Source organism: Zeugodacus cucurbitae, chromosome 4 (genome assembly GCF_028554725.1).
Source record: "Zeugodacus cucurbitae isolate PBARC_wt_2022May chromosome 4, idZeuCucr1.2, whole genome shotgun sequence".
Taxonomy (NCBI): domain Eukaryota; kingdom Metazoa; phylum Arthropoda; class Insecta; order Diptera; family Tephritidae; genus Zeugodacus; species Zeugodacus cucurbitae.
In genome coordinates, this window is record NC_071669.1 from 6,929,147 (window position 1) to 6,947,306 (window position 18,160).

The 18,160-nt window shown below is 30.5% G+C and overlaps 1 protein-coding gene and 1 long non-coding RNA gene across 5 annotated transcripts in view; one reads left to right on the forward strand and one right to left on the reverse strand.

Annotated features, from left to right (window-relative positions):
* Positions 1 to 18,160, reverse strand: part of LOC105208614 (uncharacterized) — a 122,059-nt gene that overhangs the window by 81,215 nt on the left and 22,684 nt on the right. The window contains exon 2 of the long non-coding RNA XR_003752048.2: positions 11,456 to 11,601. This is a non-coding gene — a long non-coding RNA (uncharacterized LOC105208614). The remainder of the gene's footprint in view (positions 1 to 11,455; positions 11,602 to 18,160) is intronic.
* The window catches only part of LOC105208625 (cyclic AMP response element-binding protein A), an 82,739-nt gene that overhangs the window by 46,859 nt on the left and 17,720 nt on the right, over positions 1 to 18,160 (forward strand). The window lies entirely within an intron of this gene.

Consider the following 18,160-nt stretch of genomic DNA (forward strand, 5'->3'; position numbering starts at 1 on the left):
TAAGCGTCAGTCACAAATCGCAATATACAAAGACTTCAATTGCTGCCTTGACTTAAGTTGTCTTGTTGTTATTGTTATTGTTGCAGTTGCAATCACTTTTCAACAGCTTTCATTGCCGCAATTTAATTTATTTTACTTAGTTTCATTGTTTTATATTTACTCGTTTGTTTCACTCTTATATATTTGTTGTAATTGCCTGATTTGTTTGTTGTTGTTTTTGTTGTTGTTTGCGCTCATCCCGCCTGGAATGTTTGTGGCTACAGTTAATTAGCAATACGTAGTTGTATGTATGTGATTGTAGTAGTGCCTCTGGACTTTCTACTTTTAAGCCAATGCATTTTTAGTAATTATTGTTGCAGCAACATGTTGCACGTGATGGGCAAAAATTCCATAGCTGTTGCAGTGTATATTTCTTGTGTTTTTTGTAACAATTTGCCGTTGATTAACAACTTCCTTGTGGCATTTTGGTGAATGTAAGCGATTTTAATGAAATTCGGTATGCGCAATACTTAAAGGGTTGATTTATGAGCCAAAATGGCTTATTGCTTGCACAATTTTATTGCATGCGAAAGTTGCTAATGATACGCAAAGCAATTATTTTTTTGAATTGCGATTTAAATTGGGTGGAAATTAAGGAGATATTTTTTCATAAATTGAATTAAGTTCAGAAAATATCGTAAAATTCAAATTGTTGTACGTATTATCGATAAATATCGGTGTGAAAATATGTTTATCGTAATTTTTACGATAATTTTGAATTTTTAATTACGATAACTCAGCAAATACATTCGAAAATAAGTATATAATTTAATAATATTGGATTTCTTTATCACAATTATTATGTTATCGTTCGTTTTATCGATAAATATCGGTATGTAAATATCTATAACGTAATTTTTTGCGATAATTTAGCGAATAGTTTGAGTTTTTATTAATGATAATACAAACTCTATTGCGAAATTCAGTAATAGCCTTTTCACACAGCCAAATTAATTGATCAATTAAAATTTTGATTGAGAAACCAGCTTTTGCCCTTCACACTGCCGGCTACTTAATAACCGATCAGCTGTTATACATTATTGTTTTTGCTTTTCATAAGAAGTTGATAAGTTTCATCAGCTGATTGCTATTTTTAGCAGCGACATCTACCGTCATGTGGTATGAACAATAACTCGCAGACAAAGAACGTATATATAATTACAAATACGGTCTTTGTCGCAGAGTTGCATTTCCCTTTCAAGTCGATTAAAATTCCATTAAAATTTAATTAAAAATTTAACGCAGTCGATTTTTATTTTGTATGGTAAATCGATCTGAATCAGCGTTTTAATCGAGCAGAGGCTGGTTAATTGAACACTTAGCGATTCATTCTTATCCGATCAGGGATAAGACTTTCCATTGAAGATTTAATTAACATATTACGGTTATATTTCAAATATATTTCATTCAAAATTTCAGAAATTTCGAAAATAATAATAAAATTTAAAAAATATTTTTTTTCATGTAAAATTCAAAATACCAACTAAAAATGAAGCATATATATTAGTATTATTAAAGCAATTAATAACAAAATTTTACGACTGTTTTTTTAATGCTATACATTAAATACAAAAATTACAAATGGTTGAAAAAACTCACACGGCACGAGAAATATGTTTGTGCACAGTTTTAGATACTCTACACTAAATGTGCACTAAATCATAAACATTAGCAGCAATTGCAATGTTATTAAACTCCTTTTTTTTATTAAAATACATATTCAAATATATGATAACTGTACCAATGACCTAAAAATGTAGCCACATGACTGGTGAGTGAAGCACATTTTCTCACAGCAGTCGTCTAGCCATGGCCATAAATATACTTGACCAAAATAATTTCGAAATGCGCAACAAAAAGGCTTAGAAAAAATATATTGTATTGTCGGCCATTGAGAATAGCCGGAAAGCGGTGAAATAAATAACTGTTAATAAATTAGAAGTTGAAAAAAAAGCGCTTAGCCACGCTGAGGTCACAATTTTTAAATTTCGTTTTCATTTTACACACGATTCTCGCAAAGTCGGCTTTGTATAATGATTTTTTTTTTTGTTTTCGAAAGAGATTAGCTATGCATTGCTTTTGATACTGGCTAACTGTATGTTGGCGCATATATATTTATTATAGTTATATTTTTAATTTTGTATTTGTGGTTACACAAAAAGCCATTTCCCATTCCATTCACTGGCATAAAGTAATTAGTTCCATAGCTGAATCGAAATAGCACAACAGCTTAAAAGTGAAAATAAAAACTTATAAGCAAAAACAAAAACAAAAGCACGGAGAGCACAAAAATCTTACATAAAAAAGGTGTAACTGCTGCTTGGCGCACCACTGGCGTAACCGGAACCACATGACAGTCACCCCAGCCTTTTACTTGTTTTCAAGTCAAAGTATGTGGCTTGAGCCCAGCTCAAATGCGACAGCGTTGTGGCGCGCGCACGCAGTGTTAATAATTTTTCATTTCTTGCTTTTACTTTTTTTTTTCAACCGATCGCAGATAACATTCCACAAAGCTAATGCTTAGAACATGCTCTGCAGGATTAGAGTAAATCTGTCATTAATATGATCTGGCAGTGTCAAAGCGACTTACAGTTGTGGGTGGAAAAAAAAAATCAAAAAATATTAAAACAGATCTAGAGTAGATCTAGGCAAGGAACTATTATTGTAGTGTGTGATCTTATTATATATAAAGATACGAAAGATCATGTCGCCTCATATATATGGAAATCTAGATCGTCTATCGTGAAAATACTTGCTTCATCTGCTATTTTGTAGAACATTTAAAGAATATGCGATCTCGAACTGTGTTTCGAAACAGTGACTCTAGATCACCCATCGTGAAAACAACTCTCTCTCTCTCTCTCTCTCTGGTATTTTGTATATTATTGAACAATGGGTGATCTCGATATGTGTTCCAACACAGGAACTCTAGACCGCCTGTTGTAAAAGCACTTGTTTCATAGCATCGCTTATTTTGTACATCTTTTATAGTATGGATGATCTCGAAATGTGTTTCAAAACAACTGAAATGAATTATTGTATGAAATATCTATGTTTTTGGAATATAAGGATGATAATCTACTGTAGAAACACAAAGTAATATCAGGCTAACTGAAGTACAAAGGTAGCAAAAGGTCATGAACTCTGGCCTAAGAGATTGTACTGCTGTTTCATCATCTTGTTAGTATTGTATGAGTGATATAATATTAATATAGTAAAAAATAAATAATTATGGTTTTACTTATGGTAGAGAGGACTTCTAAAGGACATTGTGGTATCAAATATGTCAATAATGATAAGTTTTTAATTTAAAATCTTGAGCTTCCTTATACAAACAATCATATTATTAGATCTATGTAATTATCAGCTCGAATAGCTATGTTTCAAGACAGCGAAATATTATTTGTTTTGCTATATATTACAAATAGAGCCTCCGGACTTAAGTATATCTGCGAACTTTATTTGATCTGATTTTGCTAAAATTTGAAGTTCTTAAAAGGGATAGGTACCTTAAATCACTCTAATGGTATGCATTTTATGTACTCTACTATAGAAATTTCATTTTATAAGAAGTGCTATTACTTTTCTCACCACTGTACCAAGGCGCACATGTCAATTGAGGTAATTATTAAAGAATTTTACATCATACTCAAGTTGTTTTCTTAGCTCTTTAAGCTTATACAAACCATTTTGCTTGATGTATGTATATGGGATTATATAGAATATATGTATGTATAGCAGCGTAGAAGAAATCTTAATCCATTCACCGTGGTTAATAAGTACAAATAAATCCATAATGAAATTTGCGCTAACGCCTTTGTGGTCACTGGACTTTTATCTGAGCGAAACAAATGAAATAGTAGAAAAAAAAATCGTAAACTATATACAACAGGAAGTTAATGCAAAGTCATGTAGAGCTACATGCAGGGTGTATATACAATCATTGATTCGGACAGCACAGGAAGGAACATAAGAAAAGATTAGGCGGGTTAGCTAAAGTAGAATATAAGAACATACTTCCATATGTAGCATATGTATATTTCCATGTTCAACACAAAACCATTAGAACTAATGGTGATTGTGGTAAAAGCGTGAAACACACACGTCCTACTGCGATTGCTGGTTTAATTGTGTCAAAGCAAGTACCAAATGAAATTAGTTCATATGCTTCATTATTGCCTACAACCGCTACATTGCGGATATGAGAAGCCGTCGACGCCACCGCTGCTGTTGTTGTTGCTGTTGGTGGTGGTGCTGTTGTTGGTGGCGATAAGCTGACGCAGTTTCAATGTCGCGTTCTATTGGCGTCGCTCGCTTATTACATGTACTCGTAGTGTGCGACGTTGAGTGGCAGTAAGCGTCGTTAAGCTTAAGCATCAACTCGCAGGCATTCACTTACATATTTAACGTTGGACGCCCACGCGTTTCACAGTACGTACATGCGCACGCCGCACATAAGCGTTGGTGGGCAAGTAAAGCGTGCAACAGGCGTTCATTAAACTATATATATACAGACATACAGTTATAATGGCGTTGCTATTTTTATAACAAAAACCGGCATCAGCAGCAAGCTCAACATCTCACGCTTTCAACTTATCAGCTTACAATGTAGCACACAGCGCATCCTTTAGCCCACTTTGAGCGCCTTCACGGCTGCTTAACGCCTTATAAATGCGTTGGTGTTTTTGTTATGCGCGACGCTTCTGCGTCAACGCCATTGTTGGGGTGTTATCACAATGCCCCGTTATACTATATATCTGTATGTGTTAATGTGCTGACGCTATTTCACAACCGGCTTTTCCACCCAAATGGCCGGCTGTCTGTAGCTGTCGTCATATGGCTCACTGAGGTTTTGATAATAAATTATGATAATGCTGCCCAGCTGCTCGTACGCCTCCGAGTGTGCGTGCGAAAAGTGCGTATGTGTTGGTGTACCGGCAAAATGCTAGTTCCGTTCTCTTTTACTATATTTTTTTTTGCTGTTGCTTTGTAATACTTTTGTAATATTTTTTTTGTATATTTACGTAAACCAGTTTTGCTAAGAAGCAAAAAAAATAATAAAAATGAAATAAACCTATAATTAATACAGTATCGGCAGCATGACTCGTATGTCGCGCGACCACGTGCCGGATTTATGGCAGATAACTTGTAATTTTTTAATTTATTATTACTTGAGTGTGGGGTATTTTCGCATTTCTTAGAATTCATTCAGTTGCCAGCAGATAAAAAAAGGTGCGGCCTTTTATTGTCTATATTATTTTTTAAGATAAAGTTGGACTCCAACTTCAATTAAGATAAGTAGAAGAGTAAATATGAAGTTAAATTTAATTAAAAAGTCATTTTAGTCAAGAGAAAAAAATATTGTATGATAGTTTGACAATTTTTTGCTCAATCATAATAATCTGCAAAGCATTTCTAGAACATCTTTGTATAGATACAGTTAGTATAACAAAATAAAATATATATATATATTATATATATATCTCGATAAAGTTAGTTTAGATAAGATTACAACGAGTTAATATGGGGTTACTCTGATGATGCTCCGAATAAATAGAATTAAATTGAACCAATGCAATGTTGAGTGACAAAAAGTTAGGTTATGTGAAACGAATTATCCAATAAATAGTTTTGAAAATACGGTTTATCGAAAAATTGATGAAAATTTGATTTTTGAAAAGTTGACTCGTAGAGTGTCAAAACACCAAAAACTACATAGTGGAATAATACTAAAATGATTATAAAGTAGTATAATTTATTTTAGATTTTTACTCGGAGAAACACGAAGACAGGTTACTACATAAAAAAGAAGAATAACCAACATGAGTTCCCATAGAGCTTAATATAAAAAATTGGATCTTATTTGAACTCCTATACAGTAGTCATTATAAATAATTCGAAAGTTCGCACAACCGCACATCGCCTTTTCACACAGCCATATTAATTGATCAATTAAAATTTTGATTGAGAAACTAGCTTTTGCCCTTCACACCGCTGGCTACTCGATCAGCTGTTATAGATTTTTGTTTTTGTTTTTCATAAGAAGTTGATAAATATCATCAGCTGATTGCTATTTTTAGCAGCGACATCTACCGTCAGGTAACGTGAACGACAATTCACAGACAAAGAAACAATTACAAATACGGTCTTTGTCGCAGAGTTGCTTTTCAATTTTCAAGTCGATTAAAGTTCAATTAAAAATTAATGTAGATTTATATTTTGTATAGTAAATCGATCTTAATCAGCGTTTTAATCGAGGAAAGCCTGGTTAATTGATCAATTAGTTCCTGTGTGATAAGGATATAATGTGCCAATAGAAGCTACTACTGTCTTTCTCATACTTAGAAGAGAATTTCGACTAGAAAGGTCACATCGATCCAATAATAAATTGGTTATAATTAACCGAAGAAATACCTAACAGCCTTAATAAAATGTAAGTAGCGTTGCCACGTGTATTTTTTTTTATAAAAATGATAATGAATATTGCGACAAATTTATTAAACAAAAATAAAATTTAAAAAAATAGCAAAAAAATATTTCTCGATTTTAGTTCTCTAAAATTTTTGACTGGTAATTTATAATTTTCAAGAAATTTTAATCGGCACCAAAAATTTATGGTGAAGTACATATTTTTTATTTTTTTTTATCGGTTTCTCCCTAATTACTTTCCAAAACAGTATTGTAAAAGTATTTACGAAATTACCTGTCCCCCCCCCCCCTGCTCTCTTCCACACCAGTCGCGCATTCAACCGCATCCAATCATAATAGGGATCAAACCGCAACGAAACCTGATATAATTAGAGGTTTCAATGGATGAATGCAGATACAAACAGCTGCACACCCGTACAAAAAATAATATGTATCCAGTTGCGTTATCCATCAATTCATAAATCGTCAAATCAGCATTTGAAATCCCCTCCCCTACTGCCAGCAAACAGTTATGCTAGCGTATAGTGATTGGTATAGATTGTAGATTTGGCAATTGACTACGGTTTTGGTTAATTGACGTTTTTCGGTTTAGTTTGATCGTTGGCAGCTCATTAGCCAACTTCTTTACGCCCAACACGTTTACGCTGTTTGTGTCTAATTTTTCTCATTTTTTTCTTGTTTTTGTATTTCTTTTTATCTTTTGACAAACACAAATGTCTATAATTTCGTTTTATTTCTGGTTTGAAAAAAGAAATGTGTTTTTTTACGATTCGCCATGGTTGTGCTTGCAATGCTGAGTGTGCATGATGATGATGGTGTTGTTGTTGTTGTTGTTGCTATTTTTGTACTTTTGTATGTGTCATGTGTTGGCTGAAATGCGTGCATGTGTGTATGTGTGTTTAATGTGTCTACCTCTTGAAGAGTCAGCACATTTAATGAACAGTTAAAATGAATTGCACGCGCTACGCGTGCGCACCTCAGCAAAATACGAGTGCAAACACACGCATACACTTGAGTTTAATAAGTATAACAAAAAGCTCGTTTGAATGTGTGTATGTGCGTGAATGTGTGGCATACTTGACTGTGATCAATGTAGCACGATAGTGCTTCAACGCAAGCAACGGTAATATGCTGCTTGGTTGTTGATCGGAAGCGTTGAGCACTTTTAATAATAATGCATGCCAGCAGCTATGCCTGAATTTATTTCATTTATTTTATTTCATGCACTTGCTTTTATTTTATTTTATTTATCGTGTCTTTTGCTCTACTATGTCTGCTTATGTGATCTACATTTTGATGAATTTGTATATACTATTAGAAGCGCATGTAATGCCCTGTAGGAAATATTTGATAGAAGAACCGTTTTGGAAGTTATCTAAATTGATTTAATGAGCTTGAATCTTTTTTTAAACTAAAATATAAGATTTTGAAAGAATTGCTTTAACAAAAAATAATTTAAAATAATAAAAAATAATAAAATTAATAAAAAATTAGAAATAAAATTAGGAAAAAAATTAAAATTAATAAAAACAAAATTAAAATTAATAAAAAAAATAAAAATTAAATAGAATAAAAATTAAAATTAATAAAAAATAAATAAAATTAAATAAAAATAATTAAAATTAAATAAAAATAATTAAAATTAATAAAAAAAATTAAAATTAATAAAAAATTCGAAAAATTAAAAAAAATTTAAATTACTAAAAAATAATAATTAATTAATTAATTAATAAAGTTAAAAATAATTAAAAAAATAATAAAAAGAAGTACAAATTATTGGAACAAAAAAAAATAAAATAATAAAAACAGAAATTTAGATTAATAAAAAAATTAAAATTAGAAAAAAATAATAAAAATTAATAAATAAAATTGAAATTGATAATATAAAAATGAAAATGAGTAAAAAAAAATTAAAATTAATAAAAAAAATAAATCAAATTTAAATTAAAATTAATAAATCAAATTAGTAAAAAAAAGAATTAATATTAATAAAAAATAATAAAAATTTATAATAAAAGATTTAAAATTAACAAAAAAAAAAAAATAAAGTAAAGAAATTAAATTAAATAAAATTAATAAAAATAAATAAAATGAAAATGAAAAAGATTAAATTATTAAATAAAATAAAAATAAGAAAAAAATGTTAACTAATTTAATTATAATTAATTAGAATAAATTAAAATTAATAAAAAAATTAGAATTAATAAAAAATATAAAAACTTATAAAAACAGATTTAAATTAATTTAATTATAGTTAATAAGAATAAAATAAAATTAATAAAAAAATAATAAATGTAAAAAATTTTCGCGAATAACTGTTAAATACGATCAGAGAAGCTGTTGCATTTGTTTTATGAAAAAGTTTCACATAAAAAGGTATTAGCTAATCAGATATAACCAAGATACAAGTAAAATTTATTTCATAAATCTATTGAGAATTACATCGCTGAAAGCTCAGTGAGTGAAGTATTATTTTTCGAGCAAAATTGTGACTGAAAACTTAAAAATCTTCACCTCTAAATAATTTTTCGAAATTGTCAAACAATCAATTTCCTTTCCCTCTCTCTTTATTAAACCTTAAAATTCCGCACAGGGTGCTTTGGAAACAAAAAAATTATATTTCACGCTGTCTTCGCATTATATATTAGGTGTTGCTGCCGCACTTTTCGATCAAATTAAAAAGTATTTAAAATTAATGTTAAATGGAAAATACGCTTCTATGTGGCAGCGGCGACTGTCTGCTGGTGGGTGATGGTTTATAGCTGCGGGGCACGATCACACGCATACATACAAGCAAACAACAAGCAACAAAAGCGTGCAGCAAGAGTTGTATGTGTTGGCGATAAATGCGAGCAAAAGTTGATTTTGAAGTACTGCTTTGCTTAAATGTATTTACAATATATTGTTTTTTTTTTCTCTTTGTAGTATATAAGCGGCACAACAACAACTACTTGCTAGCGGCTTCGTGATTAAAGTCTAAAAGCAGCGCAATTGTTGTTTGCTGTTGATGTTGATTGATGTTGGCGCTGATGTTTAATGGTTATGTTGGTAATATTGGCCAACACGTTGACGTTGATAATGTTGCACGTACAATAATGATCAGCAGGAATAAAGCGCTGCAAGCGTCAGAGACGACAGTCAGTGCTTTTACTTACTGGCTGACTGCTGGCTGCTGCTGCTGCTGCTGCCACTGTCGCGCCAACAACTTAGCAACTTTCTCATTTAAGTCGCTTTATTACATTTCTTTTTGTTTCGAATTTTTATATAAACACACACACACATGCATATACATAAATTTATTGTAGCATGGCTTTTGATATATAACCACTTGTGTCTATGTCTATATGTGTGTATGTATATATGAACTGCTGCATGCACGTTTTGTGCGTATAAATAACTCGGTTGGCTGGCTCACTGGTAAAACCGAATAGTCACAAAAACAACAACAACATTCTGAATGGGAAATCAAAGGAAGGCAACGAGCAAAAAATTTATAATGAAGTTACAAACTGTGAATTGTGGGAGCACCTTTCACTTTAATCGTGCATTTTATATGCAACAATGTATGTGTGTATGTATGTGTGTCATGCGCTCAAATTAAGCGCGCAGCTTATTAGTATGAATGAAAGGATATGCTGCAACGGAAATAGCTCTTTTGCGATGATCTAATAGTGGGTGTCGCGCATGGCATCATGCTAATTTAACGTTATTTATATGTAATATATGTATATATATAAATGAAGAAGTGTACATATATAGAAAAAATAAAATAAATATATATATATATATATAAGCAAATGGATATAAATAGCGCTATATATAGAGATGAAAGCTTTATATTTGAACATTTTGTAAGCCTTTTGAAGAGACTATAAAGTAGTTATCTTAAGCTAGAAAGCGAAAATTTAGCGTATATGATTAACAGATCTCGCTAGTTAGTAAACAATAAGCGTATTTGAAAGAAAGTCGCATTTGATATAAATTTTATAGTAAAAGTAGGGATTTTATGGTTACTAAAATTAACTCAGCAGTGTTTAAGCCAAGTTTTCATACATATAAACATATATATTTACTATATATACATATAATATAAATATACTTTCAACACAGTGTGTTCAAAAAATAACGGGAATTTACGTTTTTTGAAAAAAAAATTATTTATTCATCTACATTAATGTTGTCGCAAAAATCGTAAAATAAATTAAATTTTAAATTAAAAAATTTTAAATGTTACATTTCCCGTTATTTTTTGAACACCACGTATAAATACAATTTATAGGCATATAAATATACCTGCTGTACTTTCAGTATATTAATATGTATATATTCAGTATATTTATTTATATAAATCCACTATTCAAATTTATTTATCAACCATTTACTGTAAATTAAATTTAAAAAAATTATAATTTCAATTATTATTATACTCTAACTTTTTTACAAAAAAGCAGCGCTTTTAACACCTTTTGTGCCTGAAAAATTTCATTTTCATTGTAATTTTGTGCGATTGTATTACTTTTTCCCCCCACTGCTGGCTATTATTGAATTAAATAAGCGGCGCATGACAAACAATTTTTTGGTAAACTATATAATTAATTTTTTACAACAAAAAAAAATAAAAAATAAAAAATAAAAAAAAAACAACAACACAAATCAATGCAGCTTAAATAACATATTTTTCGTATATAATAATAATGCGTATATATTAATAATAACTGTGGCCCGCGGCGCTTTGTGCGCTACATTACTTTTGATTTTGATTTTTTGAGGTGCAGTTGTATAACAAATAACCATTTACTTTGCGATTTCAATTTTTAATTGTATTTTGCTACGCTTATAATTTAACTATATTTCCTTTTTTTCCTATTTCCTTTGATTTCATTTTATTTTACAGCCATGCATTTCTTTCTTTTTTCTTTACGCTTATTGTTGTGTTACATTTGAATTCAAGATTTCAACTTGAGAGTGACATATTTGGGTTACTTACCCAAAAAATAAAATCCGGCAATTCACCTTCTCTTCGATATGCTACTGATATGTTTCGTATGGAGATGCTGTATAATTGTTATTTATCATTGGTTGAAAAACGCTTATGCAAGTAGTTTTGGAGATTTTTGTGGCTTGTTTTGAGGGCTGAAAAAATAAGCAAACAAGATATTAAATGAATTTCTGAGAAACAGCGTAAAAGTGTGATAATGATTTATAGAAAGTAATAGCTTAAGAGATGCATGCACCTTTTTTTTAACTAATAGTCATCATCATTATTACTTAATTAAATTTTTTTGTAATTAAAATATTTTTGATTTTAAATTTTTTTAATTAAATTTTTTTTTATATATTTCGGTACCAAATCTTTTCAAAATTGATGAAACAATGTTTTTTAGTGTTTATTTAATTTATTTTTCAATTTTTACCTAGTTTGAATTTTTTTGCGCCTAAAAGATGCTAAAGATTTCAGATAACTATCAGTTTGGTGTATTTATGAACTAATTTTCGTCCCTATAATGAGTGTTTTATGAAGAAATATTTTTGATATTAATATTTCATACTCATCAATAGTATTCATTCATATTTTTTCTATAACTTTTGCATAATTTTAAATTTAGCGCCTAAAGGATACTATATTTTTTTACAAATATCGATTTACTGCATTTTTTTTGTTTTTTTTTTTTTAATTTTAATCGCTCTTTTTCAGGTTTACGTTATATAGTATTTTTTATGACTTCTGAGAACTTTTTTTCTATAATAGTATAAAATTGAAATTTTGCGCCTAAAAGATGCTAAAGATTTCATATCGATATCCATTTATTTCATTTTTACACTAACTGTTGTCTCTGTGGCGGAAAAATATTTTTAATATTAAATTTAATACTCCATAATAAAATTCAAATTTATTTTTCTAAAACTAAAATGTAGTTTTGCGCCTAAAAGATGTTAAAGATTTCAAATAAATAAAATTTAGTGCATTTTTAAACAAATTTTTGTCTCTTTTATGAGGTTTCTGCGAAGAAATATTTTTAATAGTATTTTTTTAAATTTATAAGTAATTAGTTTTTATAAATTTTTACGTACTTCTAAATTTTGCGCCTAAAAGATACTAAACTGTTTTTTTAATTCTCCATGTACTGCATTTTTACAACAATTTTAATATCCATTTTGCAGGTTTTTATCAAGAAATATCTTTCTATTATTATATAGTACTTTTTTTAAGGCTTCTGAGAACATTTTTTCGATAATAGTACAAAATTTGGAAATTTGCGCCTAAAAGATGCCAAAAAAAAGTAAAATAAACTTCTACAACTCTCATAGTATTTCTAGGTCCCCACCGCTGATCAGTATACTGCTCTAAGATCAACTAGTTCCAAACTACTTTACAACTAGTATGACCCACATGCTTCACTAGACTACCAACAGCCTATTCCATAAAAAACCTACAAATAGCACCCTATGTGCGATTAAACGATAACAAATTCTATTCAATATTATACAAAATTATAATTCACCGCTTGCAGAGTATATGACATAAATATATTTAGCGCGCTCGCTTATCTAATACATAGATTATAGGGTTGCTTATAATGTCACAATACCTTTATTGTCATATCTATTTATTTAGAAATAATGCACTTCACGCTGTTGCTACCCCAATAATTGTGAAAATACCCGTCCATAAAACGTGTTTTTATGCATCACCAGTTTATGTAAATGATTAGTAGGCCTTTTTCGGCACAGACGCTACTCACGCCATTGACGTCACACAGCCGCCGATTTATGCACGAAAACTAGTTTCGAAATTGAAATATTTATGCGCCTATGTATAATAATAATAATTACTAGCTGCCGTCATAAAACTTTGACAAGCGCTTGGATGTGAATAACTATTTTAAAATTTAATATAAAAAATAAAATTGAAAAAAATCTGAATTAATTTATAACACTTTCTACAAAAGATTCATGTGTCCTACTTTTTAGATAAATAAAAATAAAAATAAAATTTTTTTTATTTTTTTTCGGTGTGTAATTTGCATTTTGTTCAATTTTTTGTTTTGTAGCGCTTGTTGGCCTAGGTTTCAACACCTTAGCTTGTTAGTAGTTTAATATTGATATGAGAAAGGCTTAAGGTCACATGATCAAAGAGTTGCCGTGAAAAGACTTGTGGTGCTTAAGTGTTTAGTAGGAATTACGTTTTGTTAAAGCCAATCTCCACTTAGGTTTTCTAAAGTGGTTCTTCTAAAGACCACAATATCTATAAGATTCTTTAGGTACCAGCGGTGACTAAATATTAGACCTATGAGCTAAAGTGTTAAAATAAACTTGAAAGATTTCATGAAACATCTAGGTCTTCGAATAATGAATGATAGTCAGAGAAGTAACCATTAGAGCTGATTTAAATACTTGTTAGTACTGAAGAACGGTAATATTAGGTCTTCCATACACATGAGAACCATTATATAATCTTTTGGAACTACTATAAGAACCCATAAGTGCTGCTGAAAGCATTTTTAAGTAATTTATTGTATTGAAGGTCAAAGGTCAGTGCATTGAAATTTCACAGTTTAAAAACTGCAAGGCAAACATATGTTTTAGCACTAGAAAAGTAAACTAAAACACATTCTATTTCCTTAAAAAAAAGTTTATCAAATAAAAAAATATACTATTTGCCTTCATTTTACTCAACAAATAATATAGTTAAAGCGACTAGCGCAACATGCTACACATGTTCAAATATTTAAACCCTACTAATAATTACGTCAATTCGAATACCGGTAAGTTAGTTATTTGTAGCTACGGTACTAAGCACACACTCACACATACACAAAAAAATAAGACACATGCACACACACTTATGCAAATATGCATAAAATTTTATGTAAATAAGTTAAGAGCACATTCCAGCAACCTGCCAAGCAACTAAACCATTCAAGCAGAAAGCGTCAAAAATTATTTGTGTCAAAAGAAGTAGAAAAGACCAGATACAGCTTAACGGTGGGAAAAGCCAAGAAAGTCATACAAAAAAAAAAGGAGCGAACAACAAAATGGTTATGAGAAATGCTTGGTAAAGGTAAGCTGAGGTTGAGTTGAGGAATTGTGGTGTATTGTGTATTGTGTTTGTGAAATGTTGGGTGCTTTGCAGGCTGACGGCAGACGGCAAAGGTGAGGTTTAGTTAGGTGAGGCGTTAGGGTAATACAAATTGTTGAGAGTACAAATATAATATTGTGCAGTGGAGCGCTCAGAAAAATAATTATGAAAGTATTATGTATGTATAAGGAAGTTGGCTGTGGTTTTTTATATAATTTATAATTATTTTATATAAAAAATTAGCGTAAAAACTGTTGCCTTATAATAAATAGCATTACTGAAGAGGCTGCAGAGTCATTGAAAATTACTATACTGTTATAAATATAGCAAGCATTACATTACCGTTATAAATGTAACAAAAATTACTCTACCGTTATAAATATAATAAAAATTACTATGCCGTTATAAAAGTATCGAATATTACAATACTGTTATAAATTTTACAATGATTACTATACCGTTACAAATATAACAAAAATTACAATACCGTTATAGAAGTACCAATAATTAATATATCGTTATAAAATTACCAAAAATTACTATACTGTTATAAATATAACAAAAAATACTATACCGTTATAAAAACAAAAAATTACCATACCGTTATAAAAGTACTAAAAATTACTACACCGTTATAAGATTACCAAAAATTACTATACCGTTATACAAAAAAATTATAATACCGTTATATAAGTACTAAAAATTACCGTTATAAGATTACCAAAAATTACTATACCGTTATATAAGTACTAAAAATTACCGTTATAAAATTACCAAAAATTACAATACCGTTATAAAAGTACTGAAAATTTAAAATAATATTGGATAAATCACCAAACAAAATGAATTCAGATTCATTAAATAAATATGTATGTAATGAACTGCCATTAATGACAACCAAAACAACTGTAAATACACAATACCTACACAGTTGAGCATAACAAATTTCCTAGTAAGCCGATCGATTAGAGGAACCTGATCGAACCCCGAACCGATTGCGTTTTCCTCTAGCAAATATAGTGACTAGAGTGTTTGCTATTGTTGTTGTTATTGTATTTGGGATGCGCTCATCATTAACGTAAATACAAATAAATAATAAACACGAAAATGGCAAAAAGGTTATTCACCTGTTACACACGACGTAAGGCGGCACGAGCAATATACAACAACAAAAACAGCAAACAACTCATGTATGTACTCGTATATGCTCTTTATGGCGGTGAGATAAATATGAGCAGCGGCTTTTACCATAAATCGTCGCGACCACCAGCAACAGCAGCAGCAGCGCCGTTGCGCCCGGGAAATGTAGGAATGCTCACAAATGGCTGGTTGGCTGGACAGACAGACAGACGAACAGCGAGTTAAATGTACAAATAAATGAACGGTCAGCGGTGTTTAACAACAAACTTGAAATCACGATCCCTCATATGATCAAAGAGGAAGAAGCTGATGGCGAGAAAGAGTGCCACTACACACATATATATATAGAAATAAACAAATATCGAACTATACAAATGTATACATGTTTTGGTTGTTGTTGTTGATCTTTACCTTGTACATAGAATATAGTGAAGATCATTTAGTATGAGAGTTGGTTGTATTAAGCAAACGGCTCACCGAAAGTGTGCGGCACCTGCAGCAATGTGCTATAGAAAAACGTCGAAAAAAACAAACAACAACAATAAACATAAAAAACGTGAAAAAAGTCTATAAGTCAGCAGCAGCCAGTCACACTTCGGTGGCATATCATGGCCGGTAAGCCGGCTACCTGCAGCAATCCAGTTTACCTTTCAACTTTTTGTTGGCCCAACATTTTTTAAAGACATTCACTTAAGAAACTTAAGAAATATACATATGTATTTGTATAATAAGGAGAAAACGAAGATTTAAGAAATACTCAACAACAACAACAAATTATATAGACTGTCGTATTAACTAATCGCCAAATTATGCATATTTAATGCCAACAATATGTGATGCTATCATATATGTATATCGAAAGCTGGTTTTTGTACAACGAAAATTATTCCATTTCGAAAATGATCTAATCTACCGCCGGTGTATGCATTAAATGTATGCAAGTTGGTGGAGTGAAAATGTCCAAGTGAAAAATGTCGGCAATGTCCAAATAAACAAACAAATAAAAATTCCAATAAATTCTTCTGATAAAGTGATCACATTGCAACGGTTCACACTGCTGCCGGAACTCACTGTTTGAAATATTGGTATTAGCTGCTCAGGCATGCATTTGTCAGGTGTTTTGTTGGCGAAATAATAAATCAAGCGTTTAACTAATTTGCGATTAGATTATTTGAAGGATTTTTTTGGTAATGAGCTTCAATATATTTAAGTTCTCAAGTGTATAGTGACTGATCTATAAACTCTAGATTATGAACAATGGAATCACTTTTCAAACAAAACCTTGAAATATTCAATGCATTTTGATCAGTTTTTCTTGATCTTTAGCGTCTTTCTTGATTCGTAGCTTTTACAATGATTATTTAATAACATCTTAAGTTTTAAGAGTATTCCAACTTCATCCAATATTATTGATGTAGGTTCCAAAGTCCCTAATCAAAATACTTGGCGGCATGAACTGGAATATTTGTCTATTATTGATGATCGATCTTCGTATTTTGATCATATTTTGGAATCATTCGACATCGACATTATCACCAGCTGGAAGATTATCAGAACATCAAAAAACCAGCTTGATCTTTGTTAGATCATATTTTAGCTGCATGATCATCAGAACATCATAAAAATTAGCTTGATCTTCGTTAGATCATATTTTGAAATCTTTCTATAGGTAACGATAGAATGATCAGCTGGATGATCATCAGAGTACCTATATATTTACAAATAAAACTATATCGGATTCACTGATCAGCAGCAGAACAAAGGACATAATTACGATCACCTAAAGACATTACTAGATTTCATCAGTTGAATGTTCTTTCGATCATATTTTGGAATCATGCTATAGCTAGCGACTATATGATCAGCTGGAAGATCATCAGAACATCAAAAAACCAGCTTGATCTTTGTTAGATCATATTTTGGAATCTCACAATGGGTAGCGACTGTATGAACATCATTTGAATACCAAGAGAAACCTTATTAAAATGGTTCTGGCACCAAAGCTATATTTTTCCAGATAAAACTAGAACGATTTCATGAATAAGCAGCTATACCAAGTGTTTTTGACACAATTACGATCAACTACCAATATTACTTAAGGCTGAACTAATCAGCAAAATAACAGGAAGCATCTCTTATGTCAACTTACAAAGGTGTAACCATTGAACCAAGCCGGGTTATGTACCAGTGTTAAGAATGTTGAGAGTCAAGCAAATTTTCAGTTTCCCTACAATTCTCAAAATTGACTGATATGAATCTACATTGTGTCAGGCATCAACGCATGCAATATGAACTGACTTTGATTTTACTTCACTTTCTGATTTTATTTTTTTAATTTTTTTTCGCTTTTTATTGCATAAATCTGGCTATGCTTTTAAAAGTACAGCTTTTAGCTGCGTTTTAACGACTTTTTACGGCTTTCATTTTATTTTTAAACAACGCATTTCATTTACCACCAAACAGCTTAGTGCG